Here is a 15,827-nt window from a genome sequence, read left to right on the forward strand (position 1 = left end):
TAAATAATCCACATACCTAAATCCTTGATTGCTTATGGATATCAGCATTTAGACATGCACGGTAAGTGGTTACTGTATTGGTTCAACCAGTTCTTCATATTAACTATATTCATTTATTCCATATTCCCATGGAAGGTGAGTATTAAAACCAGTAATGTTCAATGCTCACATAGTAGGTTACATACGAATATCCACACTTAGACATCCACGGTAACTTGTTATAATATCAATTAAACCAGTTCTCCATGTTGACTGAATAGTTTCCATTCTATATTCACATGAAAGGTAAGTGTTGGGATCAGTGATATCTATTGCTCAGATGGTAAGTATATAGTATGGTAAGTATATCAATGATTGTATAATGATAACAATAAATATAAAGGTTATTTATAAATTATAAATGCATAGCCTACATCTATTCTCTAATTCCATGGTCCACAGTGTTCTTCACTCAATTCACTTGATGTACCTGGTGTTGATCCTACTTGCATAAATATAATCACTATATGTTGGTGTTTCATGGTCCATGTTGCCAGATCATCCTACAAAGGGCCCTATTATCCTATTTAACAAGTTCCCCAACCCCCATGGGGATATTCCATTCTGATGTTATTATGCTTGATATCAGTGTAGGAAATTGATAATTTCAAATACAGATAATAACCCTCCCTCGTCTCAATGAACTGATATTTCCTAAACAGGAATAGTGATTATTCATATATCTGTGCATAGAGGAATGCTGAATATTGTATCTCCTCATTTAGCCCATGTGGGGTCAGACTGTTCATAAGAAATATCTGTCTTGATTCTCTCTTTAAGAGTTCCTTCATTTTATTTCCTCCTCTCAATCCCAATTCAACTTTTTCAAGACCAAATACCTTCATCTGACTTGGATCACTCCCATGCTTTCTCATGAAGTGCCTAGCCACACTGGTTAGCTTCTTCATGTTGGAGTGATCCCTTCTTGCATGGTTGATGTTGCCCACATGTTCTAAAATCCGTTGCTCAAACTGTCTCTTAGTCATTCCTATATAATTGAGTCCACAGGGACAATTAAGGCAATAAATGACCCCTTGGGTCTTGCAGTTTATATTAGAGATGAGCGCCTGAAATTTTTCGGGTTTTGTGTTTTGGTTTTGGGTTCGGTTCCGCGGCCGTGTTTTGGGTTCGAACGCGTTTTGGCAAAACCTCACCGAATTTTTTTTGTCGGATTCGGGTGTGTTTTGGATTCGGGTGTTTTTTTCAAAAAACACTAAAAAACAGCTTAAATCATAGAATTTGGGGGTCATTTTGATCCCAAAGTATTATTAACCTCAAAAACCATAATTTCCACTCATTTTCAGTCTATTCTGAATACCTCACACCTCACAATATTATTTTTAGTCCTAAAATTTGCACCGAGGTCGCTGTGTGAGTAAGATAAGCGACCCTAGTGGCCGACACAAACACCGGGCCCATCTAGGAGTGGCACTGCAGTGTCACGCAGGATGTCCCTTCCAAAAAACCCTCCCCAAACAGCACATGACGCAAAGAAAAAAAGAGGCGCAATGAGGTAGCTGTGTGAGTAAGATTAGCGACCCTAGTGGCCGACACAAACACCGGGCCCATCTAGGAGTGGCACTGCAGTGTCACGCAGGATGGCCCTTCCAAAAAACCCTCCCCAAACAGCACATGACGCAAAGAAAAAAAGAGGCGCAATGAGGTAGCTGTGTGAGTAAGATTAGCGACCCTAGTGGCCGACACAAACACCGGGCCCATCTAGGAGTGGCACTGCAGTGTCACGCAGGATGTCCCTTCCAAAAAACCCTCCCCAAACAGCACATGACGCAAAGAAAAAAAGAGGCGCAATGAGGTAGCTGACTGTGTGAGTAAGATTAGCGACCCTAGTGGCCGACACAAACACCGGGCCCATCTAGGAGTGGCACTGCAGTGTCACGCAGGATGTCCCTTCCAAAAAACCCTCCCCAATCAGCACATGATGCAAAGAAAAAGAAAAGAAAAAAGAGGTGCAAGATGGAATTGTCCTTGGGCCCTCCCACCCACCCTTATGTTGTATAAACAAAACAGGACATGCACACTTTAACCAACCCATCATTTCAGTGACAGGGTCTGCCACACGACTGTGACTGATATGACGGGTTGGTTTGGACCCCCCCCAAAAAAGAAGCAATTAATCTCTCCTTGCACAAACTGGCTCTACAGAGGCAAGATGTCCACCTCATCTTCACCCTCCGATATATCACCGTGTACATCCCCCTCCTCACAGATTATCAATTCGTCCCCACTGGAATCCACCATCTCAGCTCCCTGTGTACTTTGTGGAGGCAATTGCTGCTGGTCAATGTCTCCGCGGAGGAATTGATTATAATTCATTTTAATGAACATCATCTTCTCCACATTTTCTGGATGTAACCTCGTACGCCGATTGCTGACAAGGTGAGCGGCGGCACTAAACACTCTTTCGGAGTACACACTTGTGGGAGGGCAACTTAGGTAGAATAAAGCCAGTTTGTGCAAGGGCCTCCAAATTGCCTCTTTTTCCTGCCAGTATAAGTACGGACTGTGTGACGTGCCTACTTGGATGCGGTCACTCATATAATCCTCCACCATTCTATCAATGTTGAGAGAATCATATGCAGTGACAGTAGACGACATGTCCGTAATCGTTGTCAGGTCCTTCAGTCCGGACCAGATGTCAGCATCAGCAGTCGCTCCAGACTGCCCTGCATCACCGCCAGCGGGTGGGCTCGGAATTCTGAGCCTTTTCCTCGCACCCCCAGTTGCGGGAGAATGTGAAGGAGGAGATGTTGACAGGTCGCGTTCCGCTTGACTTGACAATTTTGTCACCAGCAGGTCTTTCAACCCCAGCAGACTTGTGTCTGCCGGAAAGAGAGATCCAAGGTAGGCTTTAAATCTAGGATCGAGCACGGTGGCCAAAATGTAGTGCTCTGATTTCAACAGATTGACCACCCGTGAATCCTTGTTAAGCGAATTAAGGGCTCCATCCACAAGTCCCACATGCCTAGCGGAATCGCTCCGTGTTAGCTCCTCCTTCAATGTCTCCAGCTTCTTCTGCAAAAGCCTGATGAGGGGAATGACCTGACTCAGGCTGGCAGTGTCTGAACTGACTTCACGTGTGGCAAGTTCAAAGGGCATCAGAACCTTGCACAACGTTGAAATCATTCTCCACTGCGCTTGAGACAGGTGCATTCCACCTACTATATCGTGCTCAATTGTATAGGCTTGAATGGCCTTTTGCTGCTCCTCCAACCTCTGAAGCATATAGAGGGTTGAATTCCACCTCGTTACCACTTCTTGCTTCAGATGATGGCAGGGCAGGTTCAGTAGTTTTTGGTGGTGCTCCAGTCTTCTGTACGTGGTGCCTGTACGCCGAAAGTGTCCCGCAATTCTTCTGGCCACCGACAGCATCTCTTGCACGCCCCTGTCGTTTTTTAAAAAATTCTGCACCACCAAATTCAAGGTATGTGCAAAACATGGGACGTGCTGGAATTTGCCCATATTTAATGCACACACAATATTGCTGGCGTTGTCCGATGCCACAAATCCACAGGAGAGTCCAATTGGGGTAAGCCATTCCGCGATGATCTTCCTCAGTTGCCGTAAGAGGTTTTCAGCTGTGTGCGTATTCTGGAAACCGGTGATACAAAGCGTAGCCTGCCTAGGAAAGAGTTGGCGTTTGCGAGATGCTGCTACTGGTGCCGCCGCTGCTGTTCTTGCGGCGGGAGTCCATACATCTACCCAGTGGGCTGTCAGTCATATAGTCCTGACCCTGCCCTGCTCCACTTGTCCACATGTCCGTGGTTAAGTGGACATTGGGTACAGCTGCATTTTTTAGGACACTGGTGACTCTTTTTCTGAGGTCTGTGTACATTTTCGGTATCGCCTGCCTAGAGAAATGGAACCTAGATGGTATTTGGTACCGGGGACACAGTACCTCCAACAAGTCTCTAGTTGGCTCTGCAGTAATGATGGATACCGGAACCACGTTTCTCACCACCCAGGATGCCAAGGCCTCAGTTATCCGCTTTGCAGTAGGATGACTGCTGTGATATTTCATCTTCCTCGCAAAGGACTGTTGAACAGTCAATTGCTTACTGGAAGTAGTACAAGTGGGCTTACGACTTCCCCTCTGGGATGACCATCGACTCCCAGCGGCAACAACAGCAGCGCCAGCAGCAGTAGGCGTTACACGCAAGGATGCATCGGAGGAATCCCAGGCAGGAGAGGACTCGTCAGAATTGCCAGTGACATGGCCTGCAGGACTATTGGCATTCCTGGGGAAGGAGGAAATTGACACTGAGGGAGTTGGTGGGGTGGTTTGCGTGAGCTTGGTTACAAGAGGAAGGGATTTACTGGTCAGTGGACTGCTTCCGCTGTCACCCAAAGTTTTTGAACTTGTCACTGACTTATTATGAATGCGCTGCAGGTGACGTATAAGGGAGGATGTTCCGAGGTGGTTAACGTCCTTACCCCTACTTATTACAGCTTGACAAAGGGAACACACGGCTTGACACCTGTTGTCCGCATTTCTGGTGAAATACCTCCACACCGAAGAGCTGATTTTTTTTGGTATTTTCACCTGGCATGTCAACGGCCATATTCCTCCCACGGACAACAGGTGTCTCCCCGGGTGCCTGACTTAAACAAACCACCTCACCATCAGAATCCTCCTGGTCAATTTCCTCCCCAGCGCCAGCAACACCCATATCCTCCTCATCCTGGTGTACTTCAACACTGACATCTTCAATCTGACTATCAGGAACTGGACTGCGGGTGCTCCTTCCAGCACTTGCAGGGGGCGTGCAAATGGTGGAAGGCGCATGCTCTTCACGTCCAGTGTTGGGAAGGTCAGGCATCGCAACCGACACAATTGGACTCTCCTTGTGGATTTGGGATTTCGAAGAATGCACAGTTCTTTGCTGTGCTGCTTTTGCCAGCTTGAGTCTTTTCATTTTTCTAGCGAGAGGCTGAGTGCTTCCATCCTCATGTGAAGCTGAACCACTAGCCATGAACATAGGCCAGGGCCTCAGCCGTTCCTTGCCACTCCGTGTGGTAAATGGCATATTGGCAAGTTTACGCTTCTCCTCCGACAATTTTATTTTAGGTTTTGGAGTCCTTTTTTTACTGATATTTGGTGTTTTGGATTTGACATGCTCTGTACTATGACATTGGGCATCGGCCTTGGCAGACGACGTTGCTGGCATTTCATCGTCTCGGCCATGACTAGTGGCAGCAGCTTCAGCACGAGGTGGAAGTGGATCTTGATCTTTCCCTAATTTTGGAACCTCAACATTTTTGTTCTCCATATTTTAATAGGCACAACTAAAAGGCACCTCAGGTAAACAATGGAGATGGATACTAGTATACAATTATGGACTGCCTGCCGACTGCAGACACAGAGGTAGCCACAGCCGTGAACTACCGTACTGTACTGTGTCTGCAGCTAATATAGACTGGTTGATAAAGAGAAGATGTCTATGTAACTATGTATGTATAAAGAAGACTGAAAAAAATCCACGGTTAGGTGGTATACAATTATGGACGGACTGCCTGCCGAGTGCAGACACAGAGGTAGCCACAGCCGTGAACTACCGTACTGTACTGTGTCTGCAGCTAATATAGACTGGTTGATAAAGAGAAGATGTCTATGTAACTATGTATGTATAAAGAAGAATGAAAAAAAACCACGGTTAGGTGGTATACAATTATGGACGGACTGCCTGCCGAGTGCAGACACAGAGGTAGCCACAGCCGTGAACTACCGTACTGTACTGTGTCTGCAGCTAATATAGACTGGTTGATAAAGAGAAGATGTCTATGTAACTATGTATGTATAAAGAAGAATGAAAAAAATCCACGGTTAGGTGGTATTACAATTATGGACGGACTGCCTGCCGAGTGCAGAGACACAGAGGTAGCCACAGCCGTGAACTACCGTACTGTGTCTGCTGCGACTGGATGATAAATGATATAAAAAATATATATATATCACTACTGCAGCCGGACAGGTATATATTATATATTATATAATGACGGACCTGCTGGACACTGTCTGTCAGCAGAATGAGTTTTATTTTTATAGAATAAAAAAAAAAAAAACACACAAGTGAAGTCACACGACGAGTGTTTAACTTTTTCAGGCAATCACAATATAAGTATACTACTAACTATACTGGTGGTCAGTGTGGTCAGGTCACTGGTCAGTCACACTGGCAGTGGCACTCCTGCAGCAAAAGTGTGCACTGTTTAATTTTAATATAATATGTACTCCTGGCTCCTGCTATAACCTATAACTGGCACTGCAGTAGTGCTCCCCAGTCTCCCCCACAATTATAAGCTGTGTGAGCTGAGCAGTCAGACAGATATATAATATATATAGATGATGCAGCACACTGGCCTGAGCCTGAGCAGTGCACACAGATATGGTATGTGACTGACTGAGTCACTGTGTGTATCGCTTTTTTCAGGCAGAGAACGGATATATTAAATAAACTGCACTGTGTGTCTGGTGGTCACTCACTATATAATATATTATGTACTCCTGGCTCCTGCTATAACCTATAACTGGCACTGCAGTAGTGCTCCCCAGTCTCCCCCACAATTATAAGCTGTGTGAGCTGAGCAGTCAGACAAATATATATAATATTATATATAGATAATAGATGATGCAGCACACTGGCCTGAGCCTGAGCAGTGCACACAGATATGGTATGTGACTGACTGAGTCACTGTGTGTATCGCTTTTTTCAGGCAGAGAACGGATATATTAAATAAACTGCACTGTGTGTCTGGTGGTCACTCACTATATAATATATTATGTACTCCTGGCTCCTGCTATAACCTATAACTGGCACTGCAGTAGTGCTCCCCAGTCTCCCCCACAATTATAAGCTGTGTGAGCTGAGCAGTCAGACAGATATATATAATATTATATATAGATAATAGATGATGCAGCACACTGGCCTGAGCCTGAGCAGTGCACACAGATATGGTATGTGACTGAGTCACTGTGTGCTGTGTATCGCTTTTTTCAGGCAGAGAACGGATTATAAAGTAAACTGCACTGTCCTCACTAGTAAACTCTCTCCACTCAGTCTCTACACTTCTACAGTAACAGTACTCCTCCTAGTCAGCTCCAGTAAATCTCTCTCAGTCTCTTATAATCTAAATGGAGAGGACGCCAGCCACGTCCTCTCCCTATCAATCTCAATGCACGTGTGAAAATGGCGGCGACGCGCGGCTCCTTATATAGAATCCGAGTCTCGCGAGAATCCGACAGCGACATGATGACGTTCGGGCGCGCTCGGGTTAACCGAGCAAGGCGGGAAGATCCGAGTCGCTCGGACCCGTGAAAAAAAACATGAAGTTCTGGCGGGTTCGGATTCAGAGAAACCGAACCCGCTCATCTCTAGTTTATATATCCTGGATCTTAACCAGTTTATCATACCTGTTAGAATAATCCTTGGTAGTTTTAACATATTGACAAGCCTTACATTTACCACAAATGTGGCATCCTTGAACTACTGGCTCACGTTTTTTCTTTCTAATGAAGTGACTGCGGACCATTTTATTACGCACGTTAGGCGATTTTCTCCAACTTGTAAGAATCCTCTCTCCAATCTCCTTCAGTAGGTCCTCGTCTGTTCTCATTACATCATAATGTTTCTGCAGGGCCTTGTTGATGTCTCTCCATTCTCTACAGTACGTGCTAATGAACCTCGTGGGCACTTTTCTTTTTCTTTTTTGGAGTGAGCAAATCAGCTTGTGATGTATTCCTGGTATATTTGTATACTTTCTCTCACATCTCTAATAGCCTTTATCATCAACTGCACCCCTTTAGCAAGAGACGCTGCCCCCCACAACACATCCCCGTCACTGTTTGCAGTGTCAGAATCGGTATCCGTATCATCCTGCATGATTTGCGCAAGAGCACGTTTATGTGAATATACAGCGGGGACCCCTTAGGTACCAGAACTGGGCCAGACTGCCATAGAGTTCTGTAAAGCCTGAGATGCAGATTCATTTTATGCAACCCTATTTGAAATCTGAGAAATCATAGATTTGATAGAACACTCAGGCTCCCTTGCTGGTATCTGTGCTAAACCAGTGCATTCCTGATTACATGGAATGGGATCATCCTGAGAGGACATATTCTCTGCAGTATATGACACAGAGTCCCTGGACATTGCTTAATGGAGACCACAGACACTCCACACACACACAGGGCAAGAGAGACACAGAGATTGGAGCCAACCCACACACAGCACTTTTAATGTAAAGGGAGACCCCTACTAGTGCTGACTGTGCACCTTAATAGGTTACAGAGTCTTAATTCAGCCTCTCCCTCCTTCTACAACCCCCTCGTACTGTGAGAGATAGCTGGAGTTGCTGTGGAGAGACTTGCTCTTCCTGGACAGCGCTGTGCAGGTAGGAAAATGGCGCTGAACACTGCTGGGTCCGCTCTGAGGAGAAGCTCCACCCCCAAAATGGCACTGTCTTCTCGGTCTTCACAAGGATTATACTGGCCTGAGGTAAAATGCTGGCTGAGATCCACGGACCCCGACAGGCTTGCTGACCAGTGCAGGTTTCAGGTGCTGGCTCAGGGCGCCCCTCACAGCACCACACTAAGTACCGCTGTGCCTCCGGAGCACCGTTAGTACTGCGCTCCTACCCTGTTGCCACCATCTTCACACTGGCCCCCCGCTTGCTAGGGGGGTCGGTGACTCACTCGCCATTGATCTTCAGCTCAGTAAGGGGGTGGCGGCATGCTGCTGGGGTGAGCGATCCCCTGTGGCAGGGAATGATCAATCCCCTCAGGAGCTCAGTGTCCTGTCAGCGGAGATAGTGGTTTAGACCCCACAGGACGGACACTACTCCCCCCCCCCTTAGTCCCACGAAGCAGGGAGGCTGTTGCCAGCAGCCTCCCTGTAAAATAATAAACTCTAAAAAAAACTTTACTAAAGAAGCTCTGTGGAGCTCCCCTAGCTGTGACCGGCTCCTCCGGGCACATTTTCTAAACTGAGTCTGGTAGGAGGGGCATAGAGGGAGGAGCCAGCCCTCACTCTCAAACTCTTAAAGTGCCAATGGCTCCTGGTGGACCCATCTATACCCCATGGTACTAATATGGACCCCAGCATCCTCTAGGACGTAAGAGAAATAGCTATGAAGCAATTTCTGCGCATGCAAGTATGACGGTACATGCATGTGCAAGGTCCTAAACTGCGTTCTCTTCAGAATTCAGTTTAAGACCTGAAGTGGGGTGGGAACGGGGTATCATCACCTCATTTTGTGGGCATTAACACTCCGTTTTAGGGATGCAGTTCGGACAACGGAGGCGTGTCTGGACCATTTAAGGGACGGGCCATGGCGGCTGTGTGACGTCACACGCAGCCCTTGTGACACTTAACATGGTGGGTAGCCGTCTGCCTTCACAGCTCGAAGCATACTAAAGCTGCTTCCGTGCGTGTGTGTGTGGGGGTGGGGGCAGGATCTTGTATGCAGGGAGGACTTGTCCTGTGCTGGGCATCCCCCCCGCATGTCAAAGAAATTGATCGTAGATGTGCGTTTTCTCGCCCAGCTATAATCAGGTCTGAATTAGGCCCAATGTTTCATTTTTGTTCTTTTATTAGATAAGTGACTATCTAAAAGGGCAGACTTGATGGGCCAAAGTGGTTCTTATCTGTAGTCAAATTCTGTAACTACTAACTATATCTTGAATAGTAGTCTGAAAAGGTCACTACAGTATACTGTATATCTGACTCCTGGTGTGGATATTTGAATATTGCAAAATTAAAAAACGAATGCCCGTCAGCCCAGATTGCCCGTACACACTGGAACGATGTTAATGAATGATTGAAAGATCATGTTTTGTCCTTCTTTAGCATACTACAGGACGCTAGTGATATTGTCAGGTTGGATATGCAACACAAATAAATTCAGTGTGGAGCCGCACTAGTCTAAGCAATCTAAACGTAATATAGAGGTAGCATCAAAAGAAAGAAACCAATATATATGCAGTTTAAAAAAATGGGAATCTGAAACTGCTAATGATTGGCGGTGCTCCCAGGAATTTTGTAGACTAGACTACAATTAAAAAGGAGAGAAAAGACAAAAAACCCTTGTTTGGGAGCACTCGTTTATGATAATTAGTATAATATAAAGTAAGATAAATGATGAAATGGGATAAAACTTAACCTTTAATTGTTTCTTGAGTAAAATAAAAGTAGAGTAATTATAAGACTCATGTCTGATGTTTGAAGTAAAAAACCTTGTTTGACCTTTTTAACAAATGAGGTACAAGGTAATGAAGGAAGGTGAAAATATCAGAAATAATGTGTATTGCATGGATACCATGGATTTCTGATGAAGTAAGGGTACCCAATGGAGTCACTGTACATGCCTTATGATGAAGGTATTAATTGTAACATAATATGGTAGCAGAGTTGGATTAAGATGGAGAGAGATGGCAATAAAGAATGGAGGGGGGGGGGGGGGGGCACTGCACCTGGTATTCTCAGGAGGTTTCCCTTCCTGATACTGACCAGGCCATACCTGCTTAGCTTCCGAGATCGGACAAGATCGGGCGTATTCAGGGTAGTATGGCCGTGGGCCTGTTTGTTGGAAATGTGAGAGAAGAAAACGGAGGAAAACGACTCCTATTGTCTGTACTGAACATAAATCAAAACCATGAATAGTCTGGGAGGGTTATTCCAGAAGCAGGGATGCATGAAGTATTGGATGGGATTTTTCCTTATTAAAGGGCCCACTGCACCTGGTATTCTCAGGAGGTTCACCTTCCTAGTACTGACCAGGCCATGCCTGCTTAGCTTCCGAAATTGGACAAGATCGGGCGTATTCAGGGTAGTATGGCCGTGGGCCACTGTAGAGGAAATATATGAGATGGGGAAGTATACATGCTCTGCTTGCTGTACTTCACACTCAACCACGGCTATGGACAGTCTCAAAATTGTATTTCCAGACAGCGGTATGTCTGGATAGTTCTGAGTGTCTGGGATGTTTTTGCAGGATGAATCGGTGGTGAAATGTAATAGGTAGAGTTTTTTACAAATAATGAGCTCTCATGGAGATGCTGAATAAAGATGTGTGTGCTGTGTATATGTATAGCTATATCCATAAAACAATTATTTTGTAATTGTTGGTCCCCTGAGGGAAAACAGATAAGTGGTCATATGCTGGCAAAAAGATCAAGGCTGACTTACAAATGAAAAATATGGCCTTTGTAGTGGGAGTGAAGGATACCAATTATCAGAAAGCAGTGTTCAGAGCTGACTCAAAAAATTATCAGGTAACTAATTACACTATAGTCACCAATCTCCTGGAGGGTGGTCAGAAAAATTCTCATATGCTGACACAGAGCTCAGAGCTGGCTCATAAATGGTACAATCATATGAGTGAGATTGATTGATACTAGATAATTGAAAATAATTATTAATAATTAATAGAAAGTAATAATATGCAGAAAAATGAAAATTGCTACCATAAATAAGGTTGTAAGAAAAGATCAGGATAATGTAACACAAATAATACAAAAATCATAAAGGCATAGGCGGGGAATAAGTGCAAGATATAACACAATTCTGAGACAGAGGAAAGTATAGTGGTATACAGCGGTCTAATATCCGTTACCACTATCTTTGGGTAAACTGTCAACTCTTTACAAACTAATGGTGAGTATAAACAAGGATTTAAACCCTGGTGGTTTAATGAGATTAACCTTAGTATAGGTAACAGCAAAGAGAAAACACGGCAGCGCAAAAAACAAACAAGTATATACTCAGTGTTGGGCAGGGGATAAATTCCCGTACTGCACTGAAATGTGGTGGTGCGCTTGAGACCCTGGTGGTCTAGTGTTAGTTACCCCGGCCGTACGATATGCGGCAGATGCTGAGTTGATTTCCCCTGTTCGAAGTCCCGCTGTAGTGACGAGCGCGGCCGCCCGCTTCCGGACTGGGCGTCGCCGCAATGACGTCACTGTGGACGTTTCTCAACGTATGTTTCACCTATTCAGGCTTGGTCACGAGAGCCTCCCTCTATTGCTCTCAAAGTGGCCAGTACTTGAGTATTAGGACGACCAATGGAAAAGGCATATTGATTTGACAGACTGATGGTAGAGCCTATCAGATCTTATGTGGGTTAACCAATGAGAAGATAGTTGGGGCGGGGGAAAGGGAAGGGAAGACAGGGATGGATGTGTGGTGATAGAAAAAAGTGATGATAGATGGTGAAAGAAAATGGAAAGAAGGGAATGTGAAAGATGAAATATGATAGTGATACTAATGAATAAATGAAAATGAAATGAATGATATAAATGTGAAGAGATGAAATAATGATAATAAAATTAATAAATATAAATGAAAGAATGAAAAATAAAAATAAATATAAAAATATGAATAAATATAAATAAAATATAAATAAATATATAAATATAAATAAATATAATTAAACTGAAATGATTATAATGAAAATAAAGTGAAAATAAAGTGGAATGTGAAATGAAAAAGAAAATGATAATAATATGATGAATAAATGAAAATAAAAATAAAAATAAAATGAAAATGAAATGAATATGAATATAATTTAGAATGGGAAGGGGTAAGGGATGCTGGGAAAGGGGTGTGTTGTAATTATGTGGTATGATGTGTAGGGAGTGATGAAGTGTGAGCAAGGTGGAAAAGGGGTTTGGGTGAGGAATGCTAAGAATTTGGGTGTATTACTTATTGAGTGGTGTACTTGTTATTGAGTGGTGTGCTATGTGGAAGTGATGAAGTGTGAGCAGTGTGGAATAAAGGGGAGTGTTTTGGTGGAGCTGGAGAAACAAGCAGAGAGGTGTGGAAAGATGTGGGGAAGTGGGGTGAGGAAACAGGCTGGGGGAGAAGTGACGGCAGGAGAATGGGTGAGGAATTGAACTTGAAGATGTGGTAATTGACTGGGAGAAGAATGGAGGGGGGGTTTTTGGTGAGGAAAGGAATGAAGAGAAGAGAGAGAAAGAGAAGGAGGGAAACAAGAGTGGGGTTGTGGAAAGTGATGGGGGGGGGTTTTTAGAGACAAAAAAAGGGGGGGGAGGGGGGGGGAAGTGAAAACCTAGGGAGGGGAGGGGGAAGGAAAAAGACTGATGGGAGAAAGGGCGAGAAAGAGAGAAGAAAGAAAGGGAAGTGAGGGGGGGGAAGGGAAGGCTGGGAAGAGGTGATAGTGGAGGAAGGAAAAAGGGGGATGGTGGGGGGGGGCGGAGAATGAGATAGAATGGTGAGGTGGGAAAGGAGCAGGGTATTTAAATAATGCGATTATGTGGGTAGAAAGATGCTGTAATTAATGTATTCATTTAAACCCTTGGGCATAAGGGTGTCCAATTTGAAGATCCATTCAGATTCCTTTTTCTGTAGTGCCATATTGTAATCTCCTCCTCTTAATCCCATTTTTACATGTTCTAGACCTGAAAAATGCAAATCTTCTGTTCGACTGTCATGAAAGCGTAAAAAATGTCTGGCGACTGTGGTGAGCTTCTTGAACTGGGCTGAGTCTTGTTTGGCATTCCTCACTGTGCTGATATGTTCAAGTGCCCTGACTTTAAACATACGAGATGTCATGCCCACATACCTAAGATTACAGGTACATGAGATGCAGTAAATCACATTCTCAGTCCTACAGTTAAAGAAATCTTGTACTGTGATCTGCTGATTGAATCTGTCAGTGATTGACATAAGGTTGGTAATGTTTGGGCACAATTTACATTTACCGCACGGATAGGTACCTTTGAGAGGTCTCGGCTTTGAGGGCTGCGAAAAATAGCTTCTTACCAATTTATCTTTTAGGTTTGGTGCCCTCCTCCAGCTCATGTTGATGTTCTGGCCAATATGGTCCGAGATGTCCTCATCCATTTTCAGAATGTGCCAATGGGTTTGCAGGATTTTTCTGGCCTCTTTCCAATTCTTACAGAAGTCACCGATAAAACGTAGAGTATTTTTATCTTCCTTAATTTTTGTAGTAGGGAAGACTAAAGAATCCCGTTCTACTTTCTGTACTTCAGATTTGGCTTTTTTGATAAGTCTGTTACTATATCCACGCTCTTTCAATCTTGCAGACAAATCAATACTTTTCGTTTGAAAGGTGGAGTCTTCAGTGCAATTCCTTTTAAGCCTAAGGAATTCTCCCTTAGGAATGTTTTTAATAGTTGATGGAAAATGACTGCTGGTTGAATGGAGTAAGCTGTTGGTTGAGGTATCTTTCCTGAAAATTTCGGTGGCAATTATGTTGGTATCATCTCGATATATCCTGAGGTCAAGGAATGGGATAGAGGATTTGCTGCTGGTGTATGTAAATTTCATGTTGATCTGATTGGCATTGAGAGAAAGGATATATTGATCCAGTTTTTCTTGGGTGCCATCCTAGATCATGAAAACGTCATCGATGTAACGTATCCAAATCAGGATATGGTTGGTATATTCCTCTTGATCATCATTGAATACCATTTCCCGTTCCCACCAGCCTAAAAAGAGGTTCGCATATGTGGGGGCACATGCCGCCCCCATAGCGGTGCCTCTGGTCTGTATATAGAAACGGTTGTTGAAGAGAAAGTAATTATGATTCAACACAAAATGTAGTAATTCCAAAAGGAAATCATGAAAGTCACCAGTGCCACACATAGACAGAAAATATTTGACAGCGTTGATACCCAAATCGTGTTTGATGGATGTATATAGAGATTCAACGTCTAATCCAACCAATATATGGGAATCTTCCAATCGTATACCTTGAATTTTCTTTAAGACGTCAGTCGTGTCTTTGACGTATGAGGGAAGGGTAAGGACATGTTGTCGCAAATGGACATCGAGGAAGCAGCTGGCTTTCTCCAGGAGACCCCCATTACCTGATATAATGGGTCATCCAGGTGGATTGTCCACATTTTTGTGGACTTTTGGCAACAGATACAGTGTCGGAGTCCTTGGGTGTGGGGTATTCAAATAATCCCATTCTGTTTTTGTGATGGTACCTTGTTGTAGGTATCTGTTGATGATTCGAGAATATAAATTTGAGAAATTCTGTGTGGGATCAAACAGGGTCGTCTTGTAACAGGAGGTATCTTTCAGTTGTCTGTTAGCCTCTTTGAGGTATAGTGTGGTAGGCCATACCACGATGTTGCCTCCTTTGTCTGACATTTTGATCTGTACGTCGTACCATTTTTGCATCTCTTTAATGGCTGTTTTCTGTTGTCTGGATAGGTTGCCAGTTGTCTTAAAAGATTTCTGGCGCCGGTAAAGTGTGTCAAAGTCACGTGACACCAGATCCAGAAATACCTTTATCTCAGGACTTTGGTTATCCTGAGGAAAAAAGGTTGACTTCTTTTTGCAGATAGGGCGAGTGGAAGTGGAGGGTTGTTCATCCGATAGTTCCTCTAAAATGGCTAAAGCATCTTGTTCCTGTTGAGACCAGACGGCTGGGTCACTGTTTGGCGAGAGAGTGGCCTTATCTTTCTTAGAGAAGTGTTTTTTAAGTAAAAGTTTGCGGCCAAAATGTCGGAGATTTATTTCCCACTTGAAACGATCGAAATGATTGGTCGGTGAGAATGAAAGACCTTTCTCGAGGACACTGGTTTGGTCTTGCGTGAGAACATGTGTGGATAAATTGATTATCCTTAATTTAGTAAGGCTCTCACTGGTTACTTCTGTTTCCTGGAGGGGTATCGTCTCTGCTGAGGTGACCGCCATCTTTGTCTTGATGTTCTTCCTTCCCCCCCGCCTGGTTTTTGTTTTGCAGGGTATCCACGGGTCTTGCCCCTGCCTACCTCTAAA

The 15,827-nt window shown here is 44.1% G+C and overlaps 2 pseudogenes; both read right to left on the reverse strand.

Annotated features, from left to right (window-relative positions):
* Positions 1 to 10,513: 10,513 nt before the first annotated feature.
* LOC134950084 (5S ribosomal RNA) lies at positions 10,514 to 10,631 on the reverse strand (annotated as a pseudogene).
* Positions 10,632 to 10,780: 149 nt separating this feature from the next.
* Positions 10,781 to 10,898, reverse strand: LOC134950002 (5S ribosomal RNA; annotated as a pseudogene).
* Between the last annotated feature and the right edge of the window lie 4,929 nt (positions 10,899 to 15,827).

Source organism: Pseudophryne corroboree, chromosome 8, assembly GCF_028390025.1.
Source record: "Pseudophryne corroboree isolate aPseCor3 chromosome 8, aPseCor3.hap2, whole genome shotgun sequence".
Classification (NCBI taxonomy): domain Eukaryota; kingdom Metazoa; phylum Chordata; class Amphibia; order Anura; family Myobatrachidae; genus Pseudophryne; species Pseudophryne corroboree.